This window comes from Emydura macquarii, unplaced genomic scaffold (assembly GCF_026122565.2).
Source record: "Emydura macquarii macquarii isolate MOO-44397 ecotype Brisbane River unplaced genomic scaffold, CSIRO-AGI_Emac_v2 contig_480, whole genome shotgun sequence".
Classification (NCBI taxonomy): Eukaryota; Metazoa; Chordata; order Testudines; family Chelidae; genus Emydura; species Emydura macquarii.
In genome coordinates, this window is record NW_027130617.1 from 14,376,243 (window position 1) to 14,403,222 (window position 26,980).

Below are 26,980 nucleotides of genomic sequence, written 5' to 3' on the forward strand. Positions count from 1 at the left end.
CAAGAGCTACTCCTGTCATCTCTGGATTGGTGGAGAGATCCTCTAAAAGTTTGTGTGGGAGTTCCCTTCCTTCCCATACTACCAACACTCATGCTAATCACAGACACATCATCTTTAGGCTGGGGGGCTCACATTTGGGTCCTTGAAGACTCAAGGTTTTCAAGGCCAAGAGGCTCACATACACATCAGAGAGTTAAGAGCAGTATATCTAGTCTGCTCAATCTTTCTTCCCCAAATAGTGGGAAACAATCTATTGATTGTGATCGACAACTCAGTGACCATGTTTTACATAAACAAGCAAAGAGAGTCACCGCTAAATCAATTCTACCAGGAGGCAGTTTGCCTCTGGGATTTTTGTATAACCCACTCGATTCACCTTCAAACAGCTTACCTTTCATGGAAATCAAACATACTAGCAGGCCAGCTGAGAAGATCCTTCACTGATCAACACAAATGTTGATTACGCCCAGGCATGGCCAGATCCAGCTTCCAACTCGGGGGGATTCCCCAAGTTGACATTCTTGCAACAAGGGCCAACAGAAAATACTGTCAGTTATGTTCCGGGGAAGGTGGCTGGTCTTAGCCCAGGCTCCTTAATAGATGTCTTTCTCCTGTCCTGGGAGAAGTGCCTTCTATACACCTTCCCTCTGATTCCTTTGCTTCCCAGAATTGTGTCCAAATTAAAAAGGGACCATGCTCATTTCATCCTAATAGCACCACATGGCCCCATCAATATTGGTACTCAGTCCTACTGACACTGTCAATTAGAGCCTTCTCTATCCCTCCTGTTGAATCAAAACATAATTTCCTAAGACCATGGCCACATTCTCCACTGTAGCCTCCAAGGTGTCCATCTTGCATCATGGATGCTCCATGGCTAAGGCCCTTTGAAAGGTCCTGCTTAACAAGAAGTTCAGAATGTACTTCTAAATAGTAGAAAGCACTCAGCTAGGACACTTATCTGGCTGTGTGGAAGTGCTTCTCCATTTGGTCATGTGAGAACGGTGTGTCTCCTTGGCAAGCATTCCTGAACATTGTGCTGGACTATCTTCTAGATCTAAAACAGAGCCTGACTATAAGTTCTGTAAGGGTGCATTTAGCTGCTGTCTCGGCTTTCCATATACAGATAGATAATAGGCCCCTTTTCTCCAACCCCATTGTTACTCAATTCCCAAAGGGCTTGGTCAGATTATACATTCAAGTGTGGGACCTTGTCCCTCCTTGGAATCTCAGTTGAATCCTGGCAAGTCTAATGGGACTCCCTTTTGAACCCCTTGTGACATGCTTCCTCCTTTTACCTCTCTCTGAAGGTGGTATTTCTAGTAGTGATCATCTCAGCCAGGAGGGTTGGTGACTCCTTTTATTCAGATTTTTATAAGGATAAAAGGATCTGGCCGCACCCAAAGTTCCTTACAAAAGTAGTCTCTGGTTTTCACATTAACCTAGCTATCTATTTGCCCAATTTTTTTCCAAAACTCCATCACCATGAATATGAAGAAAGGCTTCACTTGTTGGACGTGACAAGAGCACTAGCTTTCTACTTAGAGTATACTAAAATGTTCCAGACTTTTACACAGCTGTTTGTCACAGTTGCTGACAGAGTTAAGAGCAATCCTATTTCCTTCCAGAAAATCTGTTCCTGGATCTCTTCCTGAATCTGTTTGCTATCACCGGACTAACACGACCCTGCCAAACTAGAGTACTGGGGCATTCTACTAGAGCACAAGTAACTTCTGCATCTTTGTTGGCTTGAGTATCAGATGTTGACCTTTGTAAAGCGGCAACTTGGTCTTCAGTCCATCCCTTCACTTCTCGTTACGCCATTACCTGTCAGTCCAGAGACGATGCCAGTTTTGGACAGGCGGTTTTACACTCGCTATTCAGATAGACTCCAACCCACCTCTGTAGCTGTTTGCTTGTGAGTCACCTACAGTGGAAGTGACATATGCAATCACTCGAAGAAGAAGAAACAGTTAGTTGTTTACCTTTCCGTAACTGTTGGTCTTCAAGATGTTGTAGATGTCCATTCCATAACCCGCCTGCCTTCCTCTCTTTATCAGAGAACATCTGGTACAAAGAAACTGAGGGGACTTGGGGTGCCCCCTTATATCAGCACACAATGGTGTGCAGCAAAAGGAGGTGCTCAAGCCATCCCAGCAGGTACCAAAAGAAAATCTGACATCTGTGCATGAGATGAGTACACACCTACAGTGGAATGGACATGTGCAACACATTTCAAAGAACAACTGTTATGGAAAGGTAGGTGACCATTTCTTATGTTAGGTGTGAATGTATCCTTCATTTATCATTCTGAATGAGGTTTTAACTCACTCCATAACAAGGTTTCACCCAGCTCATAACAGCTAGCATGCTAGTGGTGTGATGGTTTTGCATGACAATTCCATGTTGTCCATTATGTCTGCCTGTCAAGCAGTGGAGAGAGACAGTCCAGGGAGAATGGAAAGCTGCTCCTGGCTGTAGGAATTTTTCAGCTGCATATGTATATTTGTTTCTTTTGACAATAGGATAAAACTGCTCAGAGGGGGCAACTAACTCTCTTGGGCTAATGCGATCCATCTCTGCACACGAGATGTACTCTGATATTTTACACTTCATTAATTTTTTTGTTATTGTGTCATTTGCTCTGTCCCTCTGTTACATAATCAATCTTCCTATTATTTGAATTCGCTCCTTCTGCTGAAACTGATAGGTACAACAGCTGTAACAGAAATAGATGAATATTTGGGATTTTGGCTCAGTGACTTATTCTGAATATATTATTTTCTTAGCCTCTTTATCCTTTAGAGAAGTTTTTTTTTTTCTTAAATTTGCAAAACACTTCTCAATTAAAATATGTAATAAGTTAATCCTTGTGTCTTATTTCTGGATCTCAAAATATATCATTTCAGGGATACTGAGTTAACCATAGTCTATCATTTTAGGAATTGTATAGGTAAGAAATCCTCATAAAAATGAAACTCTAGCATCCCATTTGACCAACTGTGCAGCACAATGTAAATTAAAATTTAAAATAACTGGAAAAAGCAATGGTATTAATTTTAAAATAAATCTGTCAACTCCCTGGTACAAGGATAAATAATATCGTCCTCTCTCTCTCTCTCTCTCTCTCTCTCTCTCTTTTAAAAAAAAACTAAATCTATATATGTTTTCTCTTGGTTTTATTTTGCAAAATCTGTAAGACTGAGGAGCTTTCTTCTTCCTCAAAGAGGTATTGTGATGAAATCTTTGCAGCATTGCAAGGAGACAGTGTTATATACTAGATAAGGCAGTGGTCGAAGAGTAAGGGCCTGTCAACATAGAGACACTGTACAGAAAACTGGGATGAAAATCTGCATTGCACTTGATGCTACACACTAACTTTCCATGTGGAGCCTGCTGCCATGCACTAAAAGTTCTGTAGTGCACTTTGATTTACTGCTGGTTGTAGTAGGGCAGAATGAACTATGGAACTTTGTGTGCCGTAGCAGCGCCCACACGGTGACTTAATGTGTAGCAGGCGAGTGTGCTGTGGATTAACATCCGGTTTGCCGCACCCTGAAGGGTATGTCTGCCCAGCAGCTGCCAATTGTAATTCTCAGCTCTGGTAGATATACATGTGCTAGCTCTCCTCCAGCTAGCATATTAAAAATTGCAGTGTGGCTGCAGCGGTGTGGGCATGGCTTGGCCTAGCCACCAGAATACAACCCTTTCCAAGCTTCTGTACAAGTATTCTGGCATCTAGCCTGAGCTGCTACCTTGTGCTGCCGCAGCCACACTGCTATTTGTGGTGCACTGGTTTGAGCAGAACTAGTGTGTTTATATCTACCCTTACCTTAGTCTCCCTGTGGAGAAGCCTTACGAAAGGCCTGCTTCTATTCCCACCACTGTCACTGATCTTGGGCAAATCACTTCACCTCTCTATGCCTCTGTTTTCCTTCCACATTTTGACTGTCTCTTTTCAATTTAGATGTCAAGCTGTTCATGGCATGGACTGTCTCTTACTATGTGTCTTTTAGAGTGCCTATGGGACCCTGGTCGCATTGAGGATTCTGGGTGCTACTGCAATTCAAATAGTAACACTGGGTTTGTTTGCTATTACTATAAACTGAGTGTTTCAATGGCTAAGTTTTATGTCACTGTTTAAAGCATGTGAATCACATACTGAATACTAGTTGCAGGTAGTTCACATAATAGCAACCTCTTCAGCATTCTAGGTAATAGTTTTTGTTTTCTTAAGAGCTAAATGCTCTCTATCCCTGGTAATGCACAATGAGATTCCCATTTTTGCCTCAGTGCAATAAATGACCCCAGCTTGCTTGGAGTTGACATCATGATTTTGAGGTACAGAGATTTCTATAGATCCTACCTTTAATAATATGTTATTCTTTGTAAGGTGATGTTTCTCAGCTGTATATACAAAGATCTATAGTAATGGTTGCTTTTCTGTATCCTGGATCAGAAAATTTCATACATCCTTTTGTAAATAAGTAAAGTTAGAGAAAGAAAAGAAAAGCGACAAAGAGAATTGTTGAATCAGACTTGAAGTGCTTTGCCAAACAAAAAAGAAGTTCAAACTGCATTGTAGATTTGGGTTAGAAAGTGGTAATTTTAAATTGTTGGGTGTCAAGCAATTTTATTTTTAAAATTACTAAAATGTTTAGTTTAAAGAAAGAAGAAATGGTAACTCACTGGCTCTGAATAACTGTTCCTCTTACTGCCAGCTCAGGGTTGTGACTCCCGCTTTTTTGGTGTCCGAGGTCCTTTTACATACTTCAGGAGGTACCATTATTAAAACCAAGCAAGATAATCACAATTATTAACTATGGCTATTTTTAGTATTGAAAAGGGAAAAGAAAACATTCAACCAGATAACAAAGATGATAGAACATAAGTGATAAAACTGGTTGCCTCTGTTACAAATCTCTTCTATATGTCTCTCAGTGGAGAACTCTTAGCAGAAATTATGTCTCTAGAAGCAGTCCATCTCCGGGGGCATTCTTTTGTTGGGTAAATTAAGACCAAACTATAAACATGCAGAATATTGTTTCCCAAATTTATAGAAAATCCTGTCTTAGCATCTTATTAAATATTTAAAACAGTTAATGCATGGGCACAATAATTTTGTGTAAGGGCAGGTGAAACCTATCTGGTTATAACTAGCTAGTTTATAATTGGGCAAAGTAAGCAATCTTAACTAAATCTTATTTATTGAAGAAAATACTTAAATCAGAATCCATTGAGAGAGGGCAATTACAAACGTTAAGACTCTTGAATTCAATTAAATCCCACTACTTCATTTTTTAACAATGTTTGGCCCCTGTCTGCTCTCCAATAGACAGTCTAACCCATAGGGTTGCCACCTTTCTAATCACTGGTAATCAGACCCCCAAACCGCACCCCCTTCTCTGCCTCTCTCCCTAAGGCCCACCACATTGCTCGCTCCTCTTCTCCCTACCCTCTATTGCTTGTTGGATCATCTCAAGGAGTGTGCCTGTAGGTAGGAGGTGATGCCAGCTGAGCAGGATCAGGCACAGGTTAATGATCTGGCACCTCCCTCCACCCTGTGGGAACCGGACTTTTGGTTCAGGTGCCATTTAGGGTTTCCAGGTCTCCAAAAACCAGGCACCTGGCAACCCTAAACTGCACCTGGACACAGAAGCCAAAAACTAGATGGTTGGCAACCCTGCTAACCCAGTGGTTCTCAACCAGGGGTCCACATACCCCTGGAGGTACGCAGAGGTCTTCCAGGGGCTACATCAACTCATCTAGATATTTGCCTAATTTTACAACAGGCTACATAATAAGCAGTGCTAGCGGAGACAGGGCAAACTAAAATTTTATACCGACAATGACTTGTTTGTACTGCTCTATATGCTATACGCTGAAATGTAAGTACAAAATTTATATCCGAATTGATTTATTTGATAATTATATAGTAAAAATAAGAACATAAACAATTGTTCAGTAATAGTGTGCTGTGACTCCTTGTATTTTTGTAAGTAAGTAGTTTTTAAGTGAGGTGAAAATTGGGAGGTATGCAAGACAAATCAGACTCCTGAAAGGGGTACAAAGGTTTGGAAAGATTAAGAGCCACTGTCTAATCATTTGGTGATTAACAGGAAAACTGTTAGTGTCTTAAATTACAACAGTACTTCCATATCACCATACAATAATTACAGGAGTTTTTAAACTAATCCCTTAGCAATGTCTTAGTTCATTCTCTTTCACCAATCCATGTTAAAGTCTTGGAGAGGTTTTCCTGGGATTGGTTTCTTCTTGAGTTTTCTCTGTTTTCTAGGTGTCTGTTGCTTGCTTGTGTTTTTGAGCAAGGTGTGTGTGTGTGTGTGTGTGTGTGTGTGTGTGTGTGTGTGTGTGTGTGTGTGTGTGAGGGGAGTGCTCACTGCAGAGTTTTTATACTCTTCTCCTTCCCATTTCCATGATGTAATAGACAGACACATCTCTTTCAGGTTTGTTTATTGGTCATTCTTTTATTGGCTCAGCACCTTGTAGGGTCATCCTTAGGAATCTCTTCATCCTGTCAGTAGGTCGTTTGCTAATACATATATGCAGTGGGGTTGTAACTTTCTAGACAGTTATATTTAAGTTGTGATGGGAGAATCTGACAACATATTTACAGTTAGTTTTAACTTTTTCTTTTTCTTTAGTCAATGTCTGAATTTTCTTTAATTTCATTAGAGTACAACAGGAAATTAAATTGTTTTCAAAAAATGCAAGCACTCCTATTCTTTATAGAAATCTTAGTATAGTTACATTTAAAGTTTTTAGTTCTCAAACAGTTATTTAAATAGTCAATAATTCTTACAGTCTTTAGCTTAAATAGCTAGTAAAGAAATTGTTGATTTGATAAGAATCATCATATTTCTCCCAAAATTGTTGTCTTCCTGAGTTGTGTGAGGGAGTTACTTGAGTGCTGCCAGTAATCAATTAACTTCCCATTAATAAAAATACGCTATATTCAAATGCTTCTTTTATTTGTAATCTCTTTAGCAAGGCCGTTAGATTCCATGCTGGTACATGAAGCATTTTGCTATTTACATAGCAATGACATTAGGCGCTATACCAGGAGAGAGCTGACATATTTGCAAGTCTGCATTTCACAAAGGTATTTGTCATTTCAACATCAAGAAATAAACAAAAGGTTTAGAACATCTCCAGTGACGTGTTTTTCCTAGAGGTTTGGCTGGGCTCCATTTATGGCCAAGGCTTATTGCTTCAATAAAATAGTCCTACATTCCTTTTCACAATCAAGTCTTCTCCTAAAACATGAATGTTTTACATGGTTTGTTTTCTTGAGATAAGGATTATGTTTGTTCCAAACTGGAATTTTATATAGGAGGTGCCCTGATCTTGATGAAACACTCTTGATTAGTTGCTGTGAGGTGGTATACCAACTCTTCATGGGGCCTGAAGGGGTTAATGAGCACCTATGGATACAATGAGCCTCACCACACTACACCTGCAGTAGGTGGAGGGCGGTATTAAAAAGGCTGAACCTGGCTCGGTAAGTCTTGACTAAGGAGGAGAGCAGATCTCTGGGTCTTACTCATTACCAGGAGCCTGGGTGGAGGCAGGGAGCGGAGGGGGACTACTGGCAAACAGAGCATCCCAGGATGAAGGTATCTCTGCAACAGGGAGCCTAAGACTGTTGGGAAAGAAAGTGGCAGGAACTGAGTCCATCCAGGACTCTGAGTGTTGGTGGAAGGCCTGCAGAAAAATTCCAGCTGAGTTAAGGGACTGCCCTTGCGAGGGGAGTGGAGAAAACTGTCCTTCAGCAGAACCACCTGGCTGCCAGAACGTGCACTGAGCTGGTGGAAGAGACTTAAAGAGTGCAGAGCAATCCTGGTCAACCCTGGAAGAAGCGGGACTATATGTGATCCAGCTAGAGAGATGAATTGCAAGAAGAAGCAGACCACCACTGTGCTGGAATGGCCGTCAGTAGGAGATGCTAAACGAGGAGAGCCTGCAAGGGTGTGCTAGCCAGTGAATCACATGTTCGTTGCCTTTTAGACCACATGCAGTTGACCAGCTGTGGTATACAATAAAAACTCCTATTAAATATTCTATCTAAAGCCCCAATCACAACAATCAATCTTGCATCCATTTTTCAAAACACAGTATAAAAGGAATTGGAATAAAAGGCTAGAGCAAAATAAAATTTTAAATGCAGCTTTTCTGAATTTATATAAACACTCAGGTAATAAACATGGTTTGTCACTAACGAGGACTATTTTGCTGACATTTGCTTATCTCTGGGCAACCGAAAAGCAGAAGCCCTCTGCAATTTTTTTTTAACTAACTAAAAAGTACACAGGTACTGTTATATTTCAAGTATCCTGGCTATAACACACTTGTAACAATATCTTAATAGTACTTAAGTACACGTAGTCATGATTTGATTACAATTATAATGTGTAAACAGAATAAAGTCCAGACCAGTTTTATTTATATATTTGTGTGTGTGTGTGTGTGTGTGTGTGTTTGTTATAATTGATGCTTTAATAGAGCCAGTTTTACAAAGCTGAAAACAACTGAGCCAAATCATCTGGGAGGAAGAATTTAATCAGAAAAATGTGAATGATAATTAGGAATCATTTAAAGAATGCCTTATTAGATGCCCCAAAAGTCACATTTGTGGAAGAAGGCTGTTGTGGTTTTAAAAACAAACACAAACAAACTAACCTGGTCTACAGGGGAACTGAAAGCAACTATAAAAATAATATATAATAAATGGAAGAAAGGGGGAGATTGATAGTAATGAATATATAGCAGGAGATAGGAACTGTAGAAAATTGATACGGGAAGCAAAGAGATAAAAGGAAAAATCTATGGTCAGCAGAGATAAGGAGAATAAGAAGGAGTTTTTAACGTATATTTGGAAAAAAAGAATCCTGACAATGGCATTGGTCCATTACTAGAAGGACATAGTAGAATTATCAATAAAAATATTGAAAAGGCAAAAGCATTAAATATTTCTGTTCCGTATTTGGAGACAAAACAGATAATTTAGTCTCTCATGATACGATGATAACAATCTTTCCATTACATTAGTATCTCTGTGGGATGATAAACAGAAGATGCTAAAGTTAGACATTTTAAACTCAATAGGTCCAGATAACTTGCATCCAAGAGTTTTAAAAGAGCTGGCGCTGGAGTTTGTTGGGCCATTAATGTTGATTTTTCAATAAGTTTTGAAGTCCTGGAGTAGTTCCAGAAGACTGGAAGGAAAAAAGCTAATGTTATGCCAATTTTTAAAAAGGAGAAATGGGATGACATGGGTAATTATAAGTCTGTCAGCCTGACATCAATCCCTGCCAAGATAATGGAGAGGCTGATATGGGACTCCTTTAATAAAGAATTAAAGGCAGATAATTTAATTAATGCAAATCAAAATGGGTATATGGAAAATAGATCCTGTCAAACTAACTTGCTTTTTTACAATAAGATTACTGGTGTGGTTGATAAAAGTAATAGTATTGACATAACATACTTAGACTTCTATAAGGCATTTGACTTGGTATTGCACAAAATTTTGATTAAAAACTGGAACTATATAAAATAAACATGGCACATATTAAATGAATTAAAAGCTGGTCAACTGATAGGTCTCAAAATAAAACAAGCAATTGTCATTGAATGGTTGTGTTTCCAGTTGGGTTCCACAGAGACTGGTTCTTGGCCCTATGCTATTTAGCATTTTTATCAATAACCTGGAAGAAAACATAAAATCATCACTGATCAAGTTTGCCCCATGATACAAAAATGGGGGAGTGGTCAATAATGAAGAGGACTGGTCACTGATTCAGCATGATCAGGATTGCTTGGTAAACCAGGTGCAAGCAAACACTATGTGTTTTAATACAGCTAAATGCATACCTCTGGGAACAAACAATGTAGGCCATATTTACAGGAGAGGGGACTTTATACTGGGAACCAGTGACTCTGAAAAATATTTGGAGGTAATGGTGGATAATCAGCTGAACATTCTCTCTGAATGTGATGCTGTGGCCAAAAGTGCTAATGAGATCCTGGGATGCATAAACTGAGGAATCTTGTATAGGAACAGAGGACTTATTTTACCTCTATATTTGGTACAGGTGTGACTGTTGCCAAAATATTATGTCCAGTTCTGTTGCTCACAGTTCAAGAACAATGTTGATAAGTTGCGCAGTGTCCAGAGTAAAGAGGAATGAGAATGACTGAAGGATTAGAAAACCTGCCGCCTAGTGGAAAACTCAAAAAGCTCAATCTATTTAGCATAAAGAAAAGTTTAAAGGGTGACTTGATTACAGTCTATAAGTATCTACATGGGGAATAAGTATCAAATAGTCTATCAGAGAAAGGTATAACACAACCCCATGGCTGGAAGTTAAAATTAGACACATTCAGACTGGATATATACATTTTTGACAGTGAGGTTAATTAACTGTTGGAACAATATAGTGCAAGGGTGGTGGTGGATTCTCCATCAATGACAATTTTAAAATCAAGATTGGATGTTTTTTGTAAAAAATAAGCTCTAGTTATTATTTTGGAGAAGTCATTATGCTTGGGTTATACAAGAGGTCAGATTCGATGATCACAACGATCCTTTCTGGCCTTGGAATATATGAATATTCAATAATGGTGTAAACAAGTTTGTAATGACATTAAAAGTTATTATTTATCAATATCATTTTGCATTAATATTGAGGTCCCTCCTTTACAGATATGCAAATATATTCCTTTGCAGCCGTCAAGACTTATCAATGACCTAATAAAGACTCTTCTAATTTGCTGTTTCTTCAAGACTCCACAGACCTATCTCTAATATGTGAATCCTTATCAGAATTTCAACAAGCTGAGTGACATTATGGACCACTGATAGCTTTGGGAAATTGAACAGGATCTGAACACGTCCAAAAAGAGACTGACTCAAACTCCATTTGAAATAGCCTAGAAAATAAATGTATAGTGCATAATGTTTTTTAAAAAACTTTTCTATATGACCACTTCTCTTTGAAAATTATCAAACAATTTAGACTGTTGCAATATCTTTGAAAGTGTTGAAAAAAAGATAGCGTGCACAAAGACTAATTGCAGTTTAGTGATAGGTATCTTCCATTATGTTACACTATTTATTATTTTTCACCACTTGTTTTATTAACATGCATCTGGAATTACATGTTGCTTTAATCTTCTTGAAAGGTTCTGTCATTATTTATTGTCTCAGTGCCTCAGGTCCCACTTTTTGTTTTATATTAGCTATGCCCGCTACTTTTGACTTGAAAAGAAATATCATTGTTTTAGTAGATGTAGGAATGATTTTTTTTTAATAAAACATAACAGAAAATCAGTTGTGTGAGCAAATACTATCCTCAGGCAAAATAACACCACTTTACTGCAACTACTATCACACTGTAAATGTTCTCATCGCATAGCTTCTTCGAGCTACTCAACTTTTTTTTCCTTCCACCACCACAAGCTTCGCTCCTATTGCTGCTTTACAAATGACAGGTTCCTCATTCTTCCCTCTGTTAAACGTGTATAGTAAAAGCAGAATATTTTAAATTGTCTAAGGCCAGGGCCTGTTGTCCCTTCAGACAGGAAGAGTTAAGTTAAGCAGTTCACCAGGGCATCGGGGTTGTGAATGAGATAGAGCATCCTGGTAGCCTTTCATGATTTTATAGATTTTTTCATAAATAAGGAAAACTGCCTCAGAAGACATTCCACTTCCTAAGAAATGCACAATTAAAACACAGCCGAAGAAGCATGAGATCTGTGAGCTTTGACTATGATTTCATCCCTATAGAGGAGAAAATATTTTTAATTCAGGATTTTTCCCCCTTTGGTCCTGTCATTCAGTAATAGTTCAGTAAGATATTGTAATTGAAGAATGAAATAACAGTCCATCATAGAAGATTAGTAAAGATAATTATGAATTCTGTTCACAAAGACACATGTAAGCATTCCTCCTAAGCCACTGATCTTTCATATTCTAAACTTTGACTTTAAAATGAGCTATTTTTTCTAAGCTGTTTTTTATATATCAGGCTCATATTGGTAAATTTATAATTTACAGAATATATGTAGCTGTACAAATATCTTGGATCCCAAATCCACTCACTACATATTATAGAAAGATTCAAACTGTGCGTGTGTGTATGAGAGACTATGAAAAAATCATACCTATCATTTAGAGAACAGAAGATTTAATTGGAGAATCAATAACTAAAATCCCATGTAAATATTTCACTCTGTTAATATCTCAGGTTAATAAAAACTGTCTGCGTGAAGATATTTTAGGATACAGATATTTGGAATGGTTGGATTACTTTTGACAACAGCACAAGGAATCTATTCAAAGCTGATTTCCCCCCTTTTGTTCACTGAGGACCTGCAGAATCTAAGATAAAAATGGCAGTTGTCCTGAGGGTACCCTGAGGCATGTCATTAAAATTGGAATTTGATCCTCTTTTCATGGTTACTTGGGACAATCAACCACAGCAAACCTGAAAACTCATCAGTTTTCAAAAATATAACATGTCCTTGACTTTGTTAGTTTGGATTCAATGTGCCAGGCGTGAGTGTTTCAAAAATCCCTTTAGATGTCACTCTGTCTTCAAAAATACAAGCTTTGGACCTTATACTAGATAACAGATACAGTTCTTCTAAATATTTCTCTGGAATTACAGAACTACCTTCCCATCTCCATTTATGATAAAGGAGAAATTTCATTAGCATGATCAAAAATAGTTAAATGCTTTCTCTTATTTTAGAACTCTGAACACTTTGCTAATTGCAATAAACAGAAATCTGCAAAGTAACTCTAGTTTACTTTTTGAAACCATTAAAATAAGGGTTTAGTTTATTTTTGAAACCATATAAATATTGGTTTAGACTGTTCTCTCTTTTTTATGGAAAACTTTGGATACGGTCATTTACTAGTGAGACTATCTAAAGTAATTTGGTGTTTTCTGAAGCTGTGTGTAGCTATCACCTGGTTGAGTATTTCTATCAGATCACTGCTATTTTCGTAAATATTTGGAAAATTGATCCAGAGCAACATTTTGCTGTTTCTCCCTCAGAACCTTTTGTAGAAGAATTGGCAATATTCCAACCCGGAGTCAAAATAATGATTTCTCAGCAATTTGCACGTATTTCTCCAGGCAATTTTTGACACTTTCATAGCAGACCAGCCTATTTTTCACTTAAAGCTGGGAAAAATAAATAAGTAAATAAAAGTTGGCAACAGCCCCCTGCAAAAATTCTGTATTTTTATGAACCCACAAAAGCTCAACTTCATCTTGCCTTATGTTGGCAGTCCCATTGAACTCCTGTGAGCAGGTTGAGGGGATAAGGCCTTAAGACATGATTTAGTTCTGGCGGCAAGCATCTGCAAATTGTGGGAGCTCACATCACAGAATCTGAGAGGCATTTCCTTAGGAGCCAAATCCTGCTTTTATGAAGTAGTTCTACTGAAAGCTGTGGTGTGAAATGAGCTAGCTTTGGCCCATGTTTTCTGATCTCACCAAACTAAGACCCAGATTGCTCCATAGTCCTGACAAACCAAACCAAACTGCTGGTGAGAGAGGGCCAGGAAGGAGGCATCTCAGTTTTGTTTTTTTTCAGATTGTACTTTCAAGGAAGAGGAGGATGAGGGTTCACAGCTCACTGTGGAACAAGTGGATGGCTGGACCCAGAACTCTTAGGTACACTGAGATCACTCCAGATTTTAGGACTGTGCTGGAGGTTGGGGCCACTGCTCCAGCTTTAGCCCCACTGTTTTTCTCTGGTTCTAATTCAGCCACTCTGTCAGGTTTTCCCTAGAAAGGATTGTCAAATGTGCAAGGAAGAATATGGCGGGTCAGCAAAACAAGATAAATACCTAGTTATTACATAGCACTTTTCATCAGTAGACCCCCCGCAAGTGCTTTACAAAGGGAGGTCAGTATCATTATCCCCATTCTACAGCTGGGGAAGCTGAGGCACAAGGAGGGGAAGTTATTTACCCAAAGTCAACAAGAACCCAGTGGCAGAGCCAGGAATAGAACCCCAGTCTCCTGAGTACCACTCTGGTGGACTATGCTGATGTAGACTGTGCTATTTTTCCAGCAGAGTCCATGTGGCTGATTCATGTAGCACACCCATTCTGGCACCTTCTCCTCTTGTCCCTAGCTAGTCTTCTTCCCATGGATGAATCCTCAACACACAAGTCCCCTCCATGAGCTCCAGGGCAGTTCAGTTCCTCATGCCTTCTGTGAACAGTCAGGCAGGAAAGTCAAGTGTCAAGCATCTCATGTAATAACAGGTCTGTGTCACATTACCACTGCCCAGCTGAGACTACTCTGCATCCAGCAGGTGCTGCGGCAATGACTTGCAATTGCTCTTGCTTGCTATGGGGGGATACTGTGGTGCCTGCTGAGCAGGAAGTCATGTGACCCTTCTACCTCATCTGTCACTGTTCCCTAGCTGGATCCAAATGGGGAAGGAGGCAGGGGTAATGTCAGCAGAGACAGATGGTGAGTATCCCAACTCTGGCCCTAGGCTCCCTTAGATACTAGTTACCCTCTAGAAAACTCCACTTCCCTCCAAGACAGCTCCCTCCTAGCATTCAGCTACCTGGCACCCCTGTGCATGTTCCCACCCACTACCACCATGTTCCGTGCTGCTTTGCATTCTCCCAATTTTATGAGTTAGTCCATAAGCTAAAGGTTATGGGTAAAATGCAAATTATTTGTAAATATACAAGTTAGTTCATTTAATAATTGGCATAAAATATCACACATGGAGTAGCAGAAAACTGGACAGCAATAGGCAGGGGGAGATTTCTGCTTGCAGATCTCCACGGGGGCAATGTGGTCTAGGTGTTTTTATGGGCCATTTGTTGTGAGAAGGGGAGAGCTTGTCTATGTGGAGATTTCTAATTGCTTTCTTCATTTGCTGGATTTACGGGTTAAAATGAATCCTAATTATATAGGGAAAAAGCAGCTTTCACCATTAGAAGCTGGAGTGCTGTTTTATAAGCACTACTGCTAAAATCTAGTAGTAGTATGTGAACTCATCCCTCCAGAGTTCTCAACTTTTTGCTGCTATGCTCAGCTGTTGTTTCTCTTCTGCTTTTAAGTGCAGTAGAGTTCTTTTAATTACCAGCATACCAGGGGCAATCATGAAAACGTAGGCTTGGTTGGGACCTTGAGAGGTCATCGTGTCCAGCCCTCTGTGCTGAGGTAGGACCAAGTAAACATAGATTATTTCTGACAGCTGTTTGTTTGTCCAGCCTGTTCTTAAAAACCTCCAGTATATGTTGCCTCACATATCTGATTTCTGCAGTACAGAAAGTGGTTACTAGACTGAGCTAGAGGCAAATAAACACCTTGTAACCTGTTATGAGCCCTGAATTTTCCGTTTCACTAGTTATAGTAACTGCATGGACCTTTCTAGAACTTCCTAACTTATGCGAGAGTTTCTCTCTAAAAAAGCATTGACCAATTACTGAGCGGCAAATTTGGCAGGTGGGGAGGTCACCTCTTCCACCCTTACTGCATCCTTCTTGAAAAAAAATCCTCTAAGATCTTCTGACTGCCCGTGGAGTGGTCTGCAGGACTCCAGCACAATGCACTGACAATAGAGTGGGTTTGAATAGAAAAAACAGGAGCAGGACCATGACCTAATGGTTACGTAGAACAGGGGACAGGGAATTAGAACAGCTGACTCTACTATTGGTTTTCCTCAGGCTCTAGAGCAAGCTACTGTACCACTCTGCTTTGGTTTCCCCATCTGTAAAATCAAGCTAACAATGGTTAAACACTTGAGAATCTCAGCTGCAAGTTGCTATAGAAGTGCAAAGCATGAATATTATAAAAAGCTAAAAGAAGAGGTTGTTGGTAATATAAAGCTCTTCAGATTATTTTAATAATTTAATATTTCAGCTGTTATAATGGAATCTACGATTAGCACACACAAAACAGTCAATGTATCACTGTCTTCAGTGAACAGCAATTAACCTCCTGTCCCCCAAAAGAGGAATCAGAAGAAACTAAAAACCAGTGCTTTATTTTAGAGCTGTGTAGTGCAGGCTTGATGAAATAGATGAGCCTTAGTCTGCATGCTGAAGGTTTACGAATCTGGACCCCTTCTGACAGACTGTGTGCATCCTACATAGAGAATGTTTCAAGAGCAGCCATCCAGGAACTGTCAAGACTTCATCTGATATTAGCTATCATGATAACCTAGAAGTCTTTATTTAATTAGTCAGGGACTGTGAAGCCAGGATGCCAAATGGTGAGTCAAAGATTCCCAGAAATAAGGCAGCTTTCTTTTCTTTGCCATCCCCCTTTCTGCTAGGCCATGGTGCCTGTGTACGGTGTTTCATCTTTTCTGTATGCTTGCTCCATAGGAGTTTGTCTTTTAGATCCATATTTTTCAAAGCTATAAAGTCAGGAGTTTTGTATTTACATAAAGCATTTAAGTGGGTTTGATTAGTCTGAAGCTGGGCCTGAAAATCAATGGCTGGAATAAAGAACAATACTCTTTGCTTTCAAAAAGCTTTCCCCTAAAATATGTGGAAACTATAGTGGTATCTTTAACATAAATCAAGAAAAGAAGGCTTGTAAAAGCAGAGCAAACTTTAACTGGCTTTAAAGCAATAAACAAGCTTCAAATGGAAGGTACATATTATCCAGTATTCTGTTATTCAGAAAGTGCAGTGGGAATGGCAAGTCATAGACTCGTAGAATATTAGGGTTGGAAGGGACCTCAGGAGGTCATCTAGTCTAACCTCCTACTCAAAGCAGGACCAACCCCAACTAAATCATCCCAGCCAGGGCTTTGTCAAGCCGGGCCTTAAAAACCTCCAGGGATGGAAATTCCCTAGAGTGGATGGAACTTGTGTGGAATCAAAGAATACCCTTAGGATTAGTGTAAATTGGAAGTGACTCCACTGAAGGCAATGGAATAATCCTTTGTCAACCTGGTGTCAGAGGAGAATCAGAATTGTGGGGCCAGATTCTCAAAACAGCTCAGCTCCCTTTGACAACAGTCTGGCCACTTACTTCAATTGTTCAATGTCAGACTATCAAATGAGGGGAATCTGCTGTTGTTGGAAGAGTGGCTGAGTTAATATTTAATGCAAGAACAATGGCAGTAAATTCAGGGGTGTTTATTACTAATGACAAGGATGACCGTGATTTGTATATGTTTGCCTTGTGTTCAGAGTGACACTGTGATGGATTTAAAGAGGTATGTGTCCTAAAATATACTTTTCTATTCAGTGATGCACAAATCACTTTTGCTTAATATATATAATTGAGTTGCAATATATGACACTTGATGGGAGGAGGAGTATTGTCTTGCTGTGTACTTAAAATAATGTTTTTTCATTTGTAAAGGATGATGAGCAAGGGAGCGAAGAATGGTTGTGGATGAAATGAGAGTGAAAGGTTGTATGTACTGATGTCTAATCATTTGGTTTAGGAATGCGATAGGGAACTCTTAATGTACATAATTTATTTTTTGCATGTAAATGTAAGGACTTCTCCCCTCTTATAAGTTTGCATATATATTTTTGCACCCTAAAACTTAAATAAGATGTTTTAAAGGGACACACAGTTTCAGGTGGTTGGGGCTCAAAATGTAGGATTTGTTATAAAAATGAAAAGTTTTATAAACCCTAATATAAATAGAAATCTGATAAATGTTTAAAACAAAAATAAGTCATAATTTGTAAGGGATTTAAACATCCTCCTGCAGAGGTGTAATTCCAAACCCAGCCGCATGAAGCTAGTCCTGGAGAACAGAAAGTGAACTGGCTGTCAAAGCTGAGTGAAGTGCAAAAAGAAACAAGAAGGAATAATAGCCTTTTACATCAAAAGTTTAATTTTCAAAAGTAAATATCTTATGTTTGGCTTTGAAAGATTTCAAGGTAGATTCTCGGTGCTGCTAACTTTCATGATTTTATCGTGAGTCTTGCAATATTTGTTGCCTTTTCTTCAAGACCCAGCTTCTGGAGTCTTGCAGTTACTGGGGAATCTAAAAAAAAAAAAAAAAAAAGTTGAAAGTAAATTTTTAGCCCTCTTGATTGCAGAGGAAAGCTTGAAAAATAAACCCTAAAGGATTTTTGGCATCTGACTCATGATTTTTCAATGCTTGGTTTTGGCAATACTGAAATTAAAGGTTTTAATTGAAAAAAAGCATATTTTATGTATTTCTTTTGACTGTGTCAGAATCTGCTTTCCATTACACAAGTGTAAATCTGGCATAACACCATTGACTTTGAGCAGAGGAATGCAGGGCAGAATCAGGCCAATTCTCTTTTACTCCTTTCCTCTGGTTTTCTTGAACAGACCGATTTTTTTTTTCTTCCCTTGAACAGAGCATGCATATCATTTTATCAGTGTTATCCCTCTTTGCACTACATACTTCCCAAGAGCATGCTGATACTTTGTAATGTGGGTGTAGATGAGTACTGCGCCATGGAATGTGCTGCAATGTGAACTTTCCATAAATAAATTCCCGTGTTAAAAGTACGTGCATGGATTGCAATTGCTTAGAAGATAGAGCCATAACAGAGGCTCATTCTTTTCACAAGGTAACTTTAAAATTGCAGTTAGCCGAGGATTTTGGTTGAAATCTGCGAAACAGAAAGGTCTTAGACTGTCTATCAGAATTGTCTGTAGAGAGCATCAGAAATACTGGGCTTACTCAAATGACTGCTTGACTCGTTGGGGCTGATTCTCAAGTGATGAGCTACAGGGCAAGATTTGAATCTAATATTAAGACTGATGTATTGATTCTTTAGATTCCTTGCTGGGAAAAATAATTGGTGTTTTAACATTAATGAATGTCTTTTCATGTGACACATTTTTTAATTTACATTTTGTCAATAGGAGAAATCTTTTCTTCATCCGCAGCATTCCATACTTTTAAAAAAACATAGCTTTTAGTTCTGTGTCCTTTATCGTATCAATAAGCTAGTAGAAACAGTTGAGAATAAATCCCATTGAAAGTAGTTAAACAAGATCAAACATAACCTTCACTGCAATGATAATGGATCCTATATGGGTTTGCATGATACTCCTAACAGGAAGCACTCACCATGCCTGGAGTACAAGAGCTACTGTCCCAGTTAGGTATTTGCTGAGAACCCCAGGTTATTAAACAGAGCCCAATTCTGTTTTCATGCCAGTGTAAATCAGGAGTAATGTGAGTTACAGTGGTGGAAAATGGCTATAAGTGAAATCGGAAGAATTAGTTAAGTTTTGTAACAGAAAAATTTACTTCTCACAAAAATCACCCTAATGGCAGAAACACTGCCATGGGAGTGACAATAGTAAACAGCAATGGCAGTGCTGCGAACAGAGATTACTGTTAGCTGCCTATGGAATTGTTCAGAATTTCTATTTATAGTGCTCAGCTTTATTCAATGTCTTTAACTAAATTGCACAGATTAATCATTGTTTCTACCTTTGGTCCATTTCCCTTTTTGATCCCATAAACGGAGACCTGAAGACGTTTAATTAAGGATATATTTTAAGGGACATTGCGTTTTTTACTTTCAGACTTGAAAAAGACCTTTCCTACAATAGACCATTTGTGAAATCTGGTGTCTCAGAGGGTGTTTGTTTTTCATCTTCAGTATCACATTTCTATCTCTGTTAAGGTTTTCATGAGAGAAGTGCCTCTTGATACCTGAGCTAAAAACTGCATTGTGGAGAACTTTATGCTAACGTGGCAATTGGGTAATGAGGGGTTTGTAAACTGAGTACAGTATGTAATTCTACTCACAGGTTCGTCTCTATCCCGATTTTTATGACTAAGTATTTCATGATCAGTAAATAATAAATTCAGTTTACTGGGTGGAAGTTTTGTCACTTAGAAACACTCACTTGGAATATATATTTCTTAATTGGCATCAGTGGCACATTTCCCAGGAAGCATAACAAAATGGATCATTTAATAGATGCCCAATCTTGCCATCCATCTATCTATCAGCACAGCACATGATGTTTTGACTTTAATATGGTAATTATCTCAGGCTGACTTCAGAGCAGGAAGCTGCCACCCACACAGCAGTGCTTAATTACTTTAGACTTCAGCCTGCCAAGTGAAAAAATTGACTGTTTTTTTTTCCCCCCACATTCATAGAATTGAAATGATTTCATTGTCATTTTATTTGAAATGCAGCCTGACATCACCATGGCATCATGGGAAAGAGAATGCAAAATTTCTCTGAAATTCTTAAAATAGGCTGAAAGCTGCCTTATATTTTAAATGTTTTTATGAAGTCCAGATTTACATTTCCAGAATATTAATGGTGAGCTGCTTCATCTTATAGAAGAGAACTTTTTTTCAGTGAATACATTTCACTTGCAAACCAGTAAGTGCAGCACTTTAAGGGCAGGTGACTGGTTGGGATTAATATTTGCATAACATATAGTTAACTACTTAGATTGCATGAATAACTAATAATAAGAATGTGACAATGAATGAATGGCTCCATTCAGACAATTTATGTATTGAATGTGTATGCCTTTTCTTTTGTCAACTGCAGGCTGCAAAATAACAGCCTTTAATATAAAAGCAGGAAAGAAAGTGTGTGTGTTTCTTCACCAATTCCAAACTACTTTTCAAAGCTATGAAAATCCAGTACAAGTCTTTAAGTATATGTTGTTAAACATGGCGCTAATTGATTTGCTACACAAATATGGGAATCAATGTTTCTGAACAAAGCACTCTGTAGACAAATTCATGTCCAGAAGTGGAGCACCTTATTTCCTGAACACCTCATCCTGCACCCATTGAAGGCAATGGATCTTTTTGGCATTGACTTCAAAGGACTTATTGAGCTTTATTTTCATGCCTAATTATGCTTCTCTGGCAGCATAAAGGAGTCTTAAAGTGCACATAAATGGCCAACTGAGAAACCACAGTGTCCAGAGGACAGTCCCACTAATGGAAGGGGGGCAATTGCCAAGGGTCCTGGTGATTTTAAAAGGGCCTGGGCAGATGGGAGAATAGATACATATCCTCCTCTCCTCCACACTCCTTTCCCCTGAGGCCACCGCCACTCGTGCTCTCTGCCCCTCCCCTGAACTGAGCTTATTTATTATGCACCATGCAAGTTCCTGGGCAGCTGAGGAGGTAGCATCTGCTACTCAGCTTTCTGGGTTCATCAGTAATCTCCCTGGGCAATCGGGAGGGACCCGGGAAGCTGAGTAGCAGATACCGTCTCCTCAGCTGCCCAGGAACCTGCATGGCACATAATAAATAAGAAGAAACATCTGGCAGAAGCCCACTCAGATCTCAGCCATCTCTTTCTAGGAGGGCCATTGATTGTTCTGCCCTGGGGCCTGGAATTGCTGCCTAGCAGAGGATCTCCCTGGCAGAAGATGCAGAACTGGCATAAGGGTTCTACACTGAACCTAGTCCTAGCCCTGGAGAATGGGCATGTTGGAAGGCACTACACTGTAAGGTTGTTCTCTGCTTCTTAGAGGGACATGGGAAGGATTGTGTAAATTAAAGCAGCCTCAGGGCTGCTCAGACTTGCATCAGGCTGGGGGCAGGCTCCTGCATATCTCCAGAATATGGGAAGTGCAAAGATGGCTTAAAAGCCCCTCTACTACCTCCTCCTCCCTGCTCCAAGCACAGGAATGGAGTGACTGAGAGTCAGGTTGATTGTTTGGAAGCTGCCATCAATTAGTAACCACTGTCTCTTAGGGCTGTATTTGATTAACCCACAGTAAAGTCCATAACAAATTAGGAAAAGGATCCTGGAAATGTTGGCTCACTTAACTGGGTTCCTCTCAATTGGGAGTGCAGGGGCAATGATTGGGTCCCCAAGCAGAGGCCCTTCTAGTGGTATGAAGTAGTTGTGCTGCTGTTGGATCCTCTGTCTGTGCCCATCCAGTAATCCTAGAAGTAAGAAGGTGTGAAGCCCCTGGTGCAAACAGTAGTATTACCTTTTGTGCCGCTGTCCATTCAGTTTGTGGGGGAACGGGTTGTGCAGAGTGCTGTTCCTTGCCTCATTGCAGTGTTTTTAATTCCTGCAGTGCCCCAGAGTTTATGTGGAGGAAGTTACAGAAGTTTGGGAGAGGGAGAAACATGCTGCATTCCTCCTGAGGCTATGTTGCTTCTTTTTAATACTCTTTTATTCTGCTAAGTTCCTCAGAGCTACGGGACAGTTGGTAGTTGCATTTCTACAATGCATACCAAGGGGGAAAGAACTGAGTTTTAAAGAAGATATGGTTAAAGGAAATATAAAGTTGTAATTAATAGAAGCAAGCTTAACAAGAGACACAGTGCCGGCTCCTAATGTAGGAAAATACTCATGGACATGGACAAAGGAGACCCCTGATATTTTTCAACATCCTGGAAAAATCAGTACAAAACTTAATGCTGCCCCAACTTACACTGCAGACTCCACTAAGTATTATCACCCTTGGCAGAGTTACAAGGATCTTATCTCCACATCAATCACAAGCTCTTGAACAATTTTTTCTAATGTATTTGGAACAACCAAGCTTTTATTAATAATTTAATCCTTGGCATTCTTAGGGGGGTGATTCCCCTTTCATTACACTGCAGCAAATGGATTAGGCTTTTGTCATAAATGAGGTTACACCAGTATAAACCCAGTGAGAAGAGAATCAGGCCGTGCATCTTCAAATCTCTTTACAAACATAAACTAATTTTTCTTCAACATCAGGCATCCTTTTGCTAGGTGAATCTTCCTCTTCCCTTCATGTTCCCTCTAGGATGCATTCCTGCAGTCATTGCACATGCAAGACTTCTAGTGACTTAGGCTATGCCTGCACAGTACACTTCTGCTGGCACAGCGTTGTCAGTCAGGAATGTGAAGGGGTGTGATCTCGGAGCAGAACATCTGTTCAGGCAGAAGTCCCTACTGTAGATGCTGCTATACCAGCAAAGCCACGCTTTTACTGGTATAAATTCTTGTGTTGACCAGGAATGTTTTTTAGTATAACAATATAAAGCACAACTTTGCTGGTACAGTTATGTCCATGTTAAGAGTGCTTTCCCAGTGTGGTATACTAATATTCATATACAGATAACGTTCTCCTTGTGTAGACATGGCCTTAACTCGGACCTGTGTGTACCCAAGATGACTAGACTGTGTACACTGTTGAGGGGCTAATAGATCTGATTTGGTAGCATTTTCACACAGGCACTTCCACGAGGCGCAAATCAGTGGTGTCAGGACAAAGAAAATCAGGCGCCTCTTTTCATTTCTTGTGTCCATTTAGGGCAGGGGGCAATTCAGACAAACTGTGGTCTAGATCTTGTGTTGAAGTGCAGCAGTTCTTCACAGGCGGATTCTGCTCATAAAGCTGACTCAGTTAGCCAAGGGAGAAGCAAAGATGATCTGATGGTGTAGAGCATACTATCCCCTAACCCTCCTCTGTTGCTACCTGGATTTCCCTACGCCTTTCTCATTCTTATCTGCTGTTTCAGCCTCTAAAGCCATTGGCAAACTGTTATTTAGAGAAGCCTTTAACTGCTCTGACTTACATTAGGTGGTTGGCCCAGCGCAGAGCAGGCTAAGGATTGCAAAGATTAGCTTTATGCCACTTTGCACACATCGCCCCCACACCAAGTTGTCCCTTGTGCAGTACATAACATGGTCCTTTATGCCTAGTATCTGACAACCTGGAGTGTTTACTGTCCTGTCTGCTAGGTGTGTATAGGGGCACCAGAGGGCGGCCTGTGGAGAAAGTAACTTTTCAGTGACAAATTAAAAAGAAAAGCCTGGGGGAGACTCTTGGGACATTTCTACTCTCTTGCTTCCCATACATCCAAATGGTTTCTGTGAATTAATGGCTATCTACAGCAGTCTATACAGTGCAGATTGAGCACAAAAATATACATTTATTTAAAGGGATCCATATAGTGGTATCTGTACAAAAACCCTATCGGCTGTAAGCAGAGACTCAGGTGCAGTTATAGATTTTGAACGTTTGTTGGGCAGCTTACCATATAGCCAATGCACCTGTCCTACAGTACAGAAGATGGATGGGGGAAAGCATGTATGTTCATCTAAGTCAAAAACTATAATAAATCCTCTTGTGCTGAATGCTGACAGCAGTACTATTTGAATTTTAATCACAATAAGAAATGGATTTACTACTTCCCCAAATGTGAAATACATGGTAGCAAAACTTTTTTTTTACTGCAAAGTACATATTGTCTCTCTTTTTTAGATAGCTGTACAGGAGAGACCCACTGAAATTATTTTTTTCACTGTCACACAAACTTTTCACAAAAGAAAAATGCAGAAAAGCCTTTGAATATATCTGGTGACACTAGGGAGTTTACAAATACTAGCATATTAATATGCAGCTAAAATAATAAAAAACACCATGCTGCTAGAGATGTTTAGAGTTATCAGCTCACTGCAGGAGTTTATTAGAAACTCCTGTTTTCTTTTATTAAAATTTCAATTGGCTTGGTGAATGAGATCCTATGTTAGTGTCATAAAGTGAGAAGCCAGAGGGGAACATACTGGCATTTAAGTGCAGATTTCATTTTGAAAACACTTTATATTATATTAGAATATTACATATTGGAAATATTACATGTAATATTAGAGGTGATAGAAGTAGCGATTTCCATGTTCATCAAATTATCCTTATTTTGCTATCAAGCAGTTTGTATGTGTTACTTTTCAACACAGACAAGACTTTTTAATATACCTATAAATGGTGAACAAAATATTGTGTGGTTCTGTGAAGATTTTTAAAATGCTATTGACACAGATCAGATTGTCAAGATTGGCTTTAAAGATAAGCAGAGTAGGAACTTGAAAGTTCCAAAGGTTTAGACCTTTGTGAACCACAGGAGATAACTGCATGGAATTAAATTAATGAATTATATCTGTATCTATATCCTCCTAAAGTTATAGATTGATTCATACTGAATTATATTTACAGTTTTTAGGGGTCTGGCCCAGAACGTGTTGAATGAATGGTTTTATTTTATCCAACGCTTATGTTAGCTTTCCTGTGTGTTTCAAACTGTTTCATGTTTATGGCCAGATGCTCAACTGATGGAGGTATGCCAGTTTACGTAGAGCTACACCGATTTATACCATCTGAGAATTCGGGCTCAATCTTTATCTTCTTTTTTAAAATAATGCTTGGCTTTGTTCGCCTTTAGTTTTGGAGACTTGTACCATGGATGTGCATTACAATATAATTATGAGAACACTTTCAGCTCTTTTTGTTGGTTGTCCCTTTTAATAACCTTAGGGGTGTTTAATTTTCATAGATTCCAGGGCTGGAAGGGACCATTGTGATCATCTAGTCTGACCTCCTATATAACACAGGCCATAGAACCTTCCCAGGGTAATTCCTAGAGCACAGCTTTTAGAAAAACACAATCATGATTTAAAAATTGCTAGTGATGAAGAATGCACCATGACCCCTGACCCTTTTAAAGGGACAGATAGCAGCTCCTAGATGTGTACCCAGAGGCCACCCTCCATGTGCAAATCACCCCGTTTGTGAGAGGAAGGGTTCTCTCTGCAGAATTGTCTCTACTCCACCCTGACTGTACAGAGGTTTTCCCACTGCAGATTAAATGGAGGAAGGGTGAAGACTGGGCAGGCTGGGGTAAAAGAAAGGGGGCATAATCCCTGGCCCTGTAGAAATTAATGAGTTTTTTACAGCCTTAGCCTGTATTATCTTTTCTGATAGCCCCTTCCCCACCCCCTTTCAAAGGTCCTGGTGGCAGTTGTGCCCAAGGAGAACTTTAGTAGCATAGTTTGAATGGAGCCACACTGCCAGGAAGCTGGAGATATGGGGGAGCTAGGGGAGGCTGTTATGCAGGCAAAGATGGCACTGATTTCCCATTTATCTCCTGGATGATACCACCCTGACAGGATGATTGAGGGGGTAGGCAGTGGAGGGACTCATGGAGATTTCCTTCATCTGAGCCCCCTTTTGCGGGTTTTTACATGGGTGCAGATTATCTGGGACTAAAAACTTGTACATTTAAAGGTGCAGTTTAGTAGCATTACTGTTCAGCAGTTTTCTGGACAGCTGACTAATTATAAGTGAGTTGATTCCCCCTCCCCCCCCCATTTTATCATTTTCACGTAAATAACTTTGGTGGTCTCAGCACAGTGACATCTGGACACATTGCAAATACTCATAAATGAGCATGTGGCTGGTTGGAATGCTGGTGCTGTGTTAATTAACTTAGGATCTTTTAAAGCGATTCCTCTGTTCTATTTCTTGTGATTGGATAATGAATGCTTCATGACTTGGTAAAACATTGCTTTAGAAATTGGTGTCACCAAAAGCTCAGTCCAGCTGGAACTCCAAGATAAAAAAAATAAAAATCTCACATCTCCACATCTGGATTCTTCACAACATAGTGAGAAGTTTGCACTTTTGCAGCTGCAGCTTTTTCATGACAGGTTCTGTAGATTTTACACATGGCTGCCTGCTTGGAAAATATTTTCCAGATTTACATGTTTACAGCATTGACATATGAAGCAGAAGAGCCTTCCTTCTCCATTATGGCACAAAGTACTCACAGATCACACACTAACTTTATAAAAACTGGAAATGGGTCGTTTACAACTTTCAAACAAATCAAAGTGCCCTTTGATCTCTCATCCAAGTTTCTTTAACTCTAACGAAAAAATACCCTAACTTTGGTATTTTCCCTTAAATATGGTCAGTATTAATGTAACCATTATATCTATCTGGAAATTCCAACAGCACATTTAATCCATTTTGTTTCAAAGTGTATGTCCTTTGGGAAGAAATGTTAATTCAGCAAACATAGGCACTGAAGAAAATATTTCTTTAACTTATTCAGTGCGTCTTAATAAGCCACATATGGTATCAGTGAAAGAGGTCCTGGTCCTTCCTATACTTTTTTTTTTCCTACTTAAGACACTGAGTGACATTCTGATTTCAGTAACACCTCTGTACAATTGAGTAACTATTGAAAAACA

General features: G+C 39.4%; 1 long non-coding RNA gene across 3 annotated transcripts in view; it reads left to right on the plus strand.

Moving 5' to 3' along the window:
* The window catches only part of LOC137146922 (uncharacterized), a 440,062-nt gene that overhangs the window by 45,116 nt on the left and 367,966 nt on the right, over nt 1–26,980 (plus strand). The window contains exon 2 of one of the 3 annotated variants that reach the window (XR_010918087.1): nt 10,751–11,198. The exons of the other annotated variants lie outside the window; for them this stretch is intronic. This is a non-coding gene — a long non-coding RNA (uncharacterized lncRNA). Of the gene's footprint in view, nt 1–10,750; nt 11,199–26,980 lie in introns of those variants that run through there. 3 annotated transcript variants of the gene reach the window in all.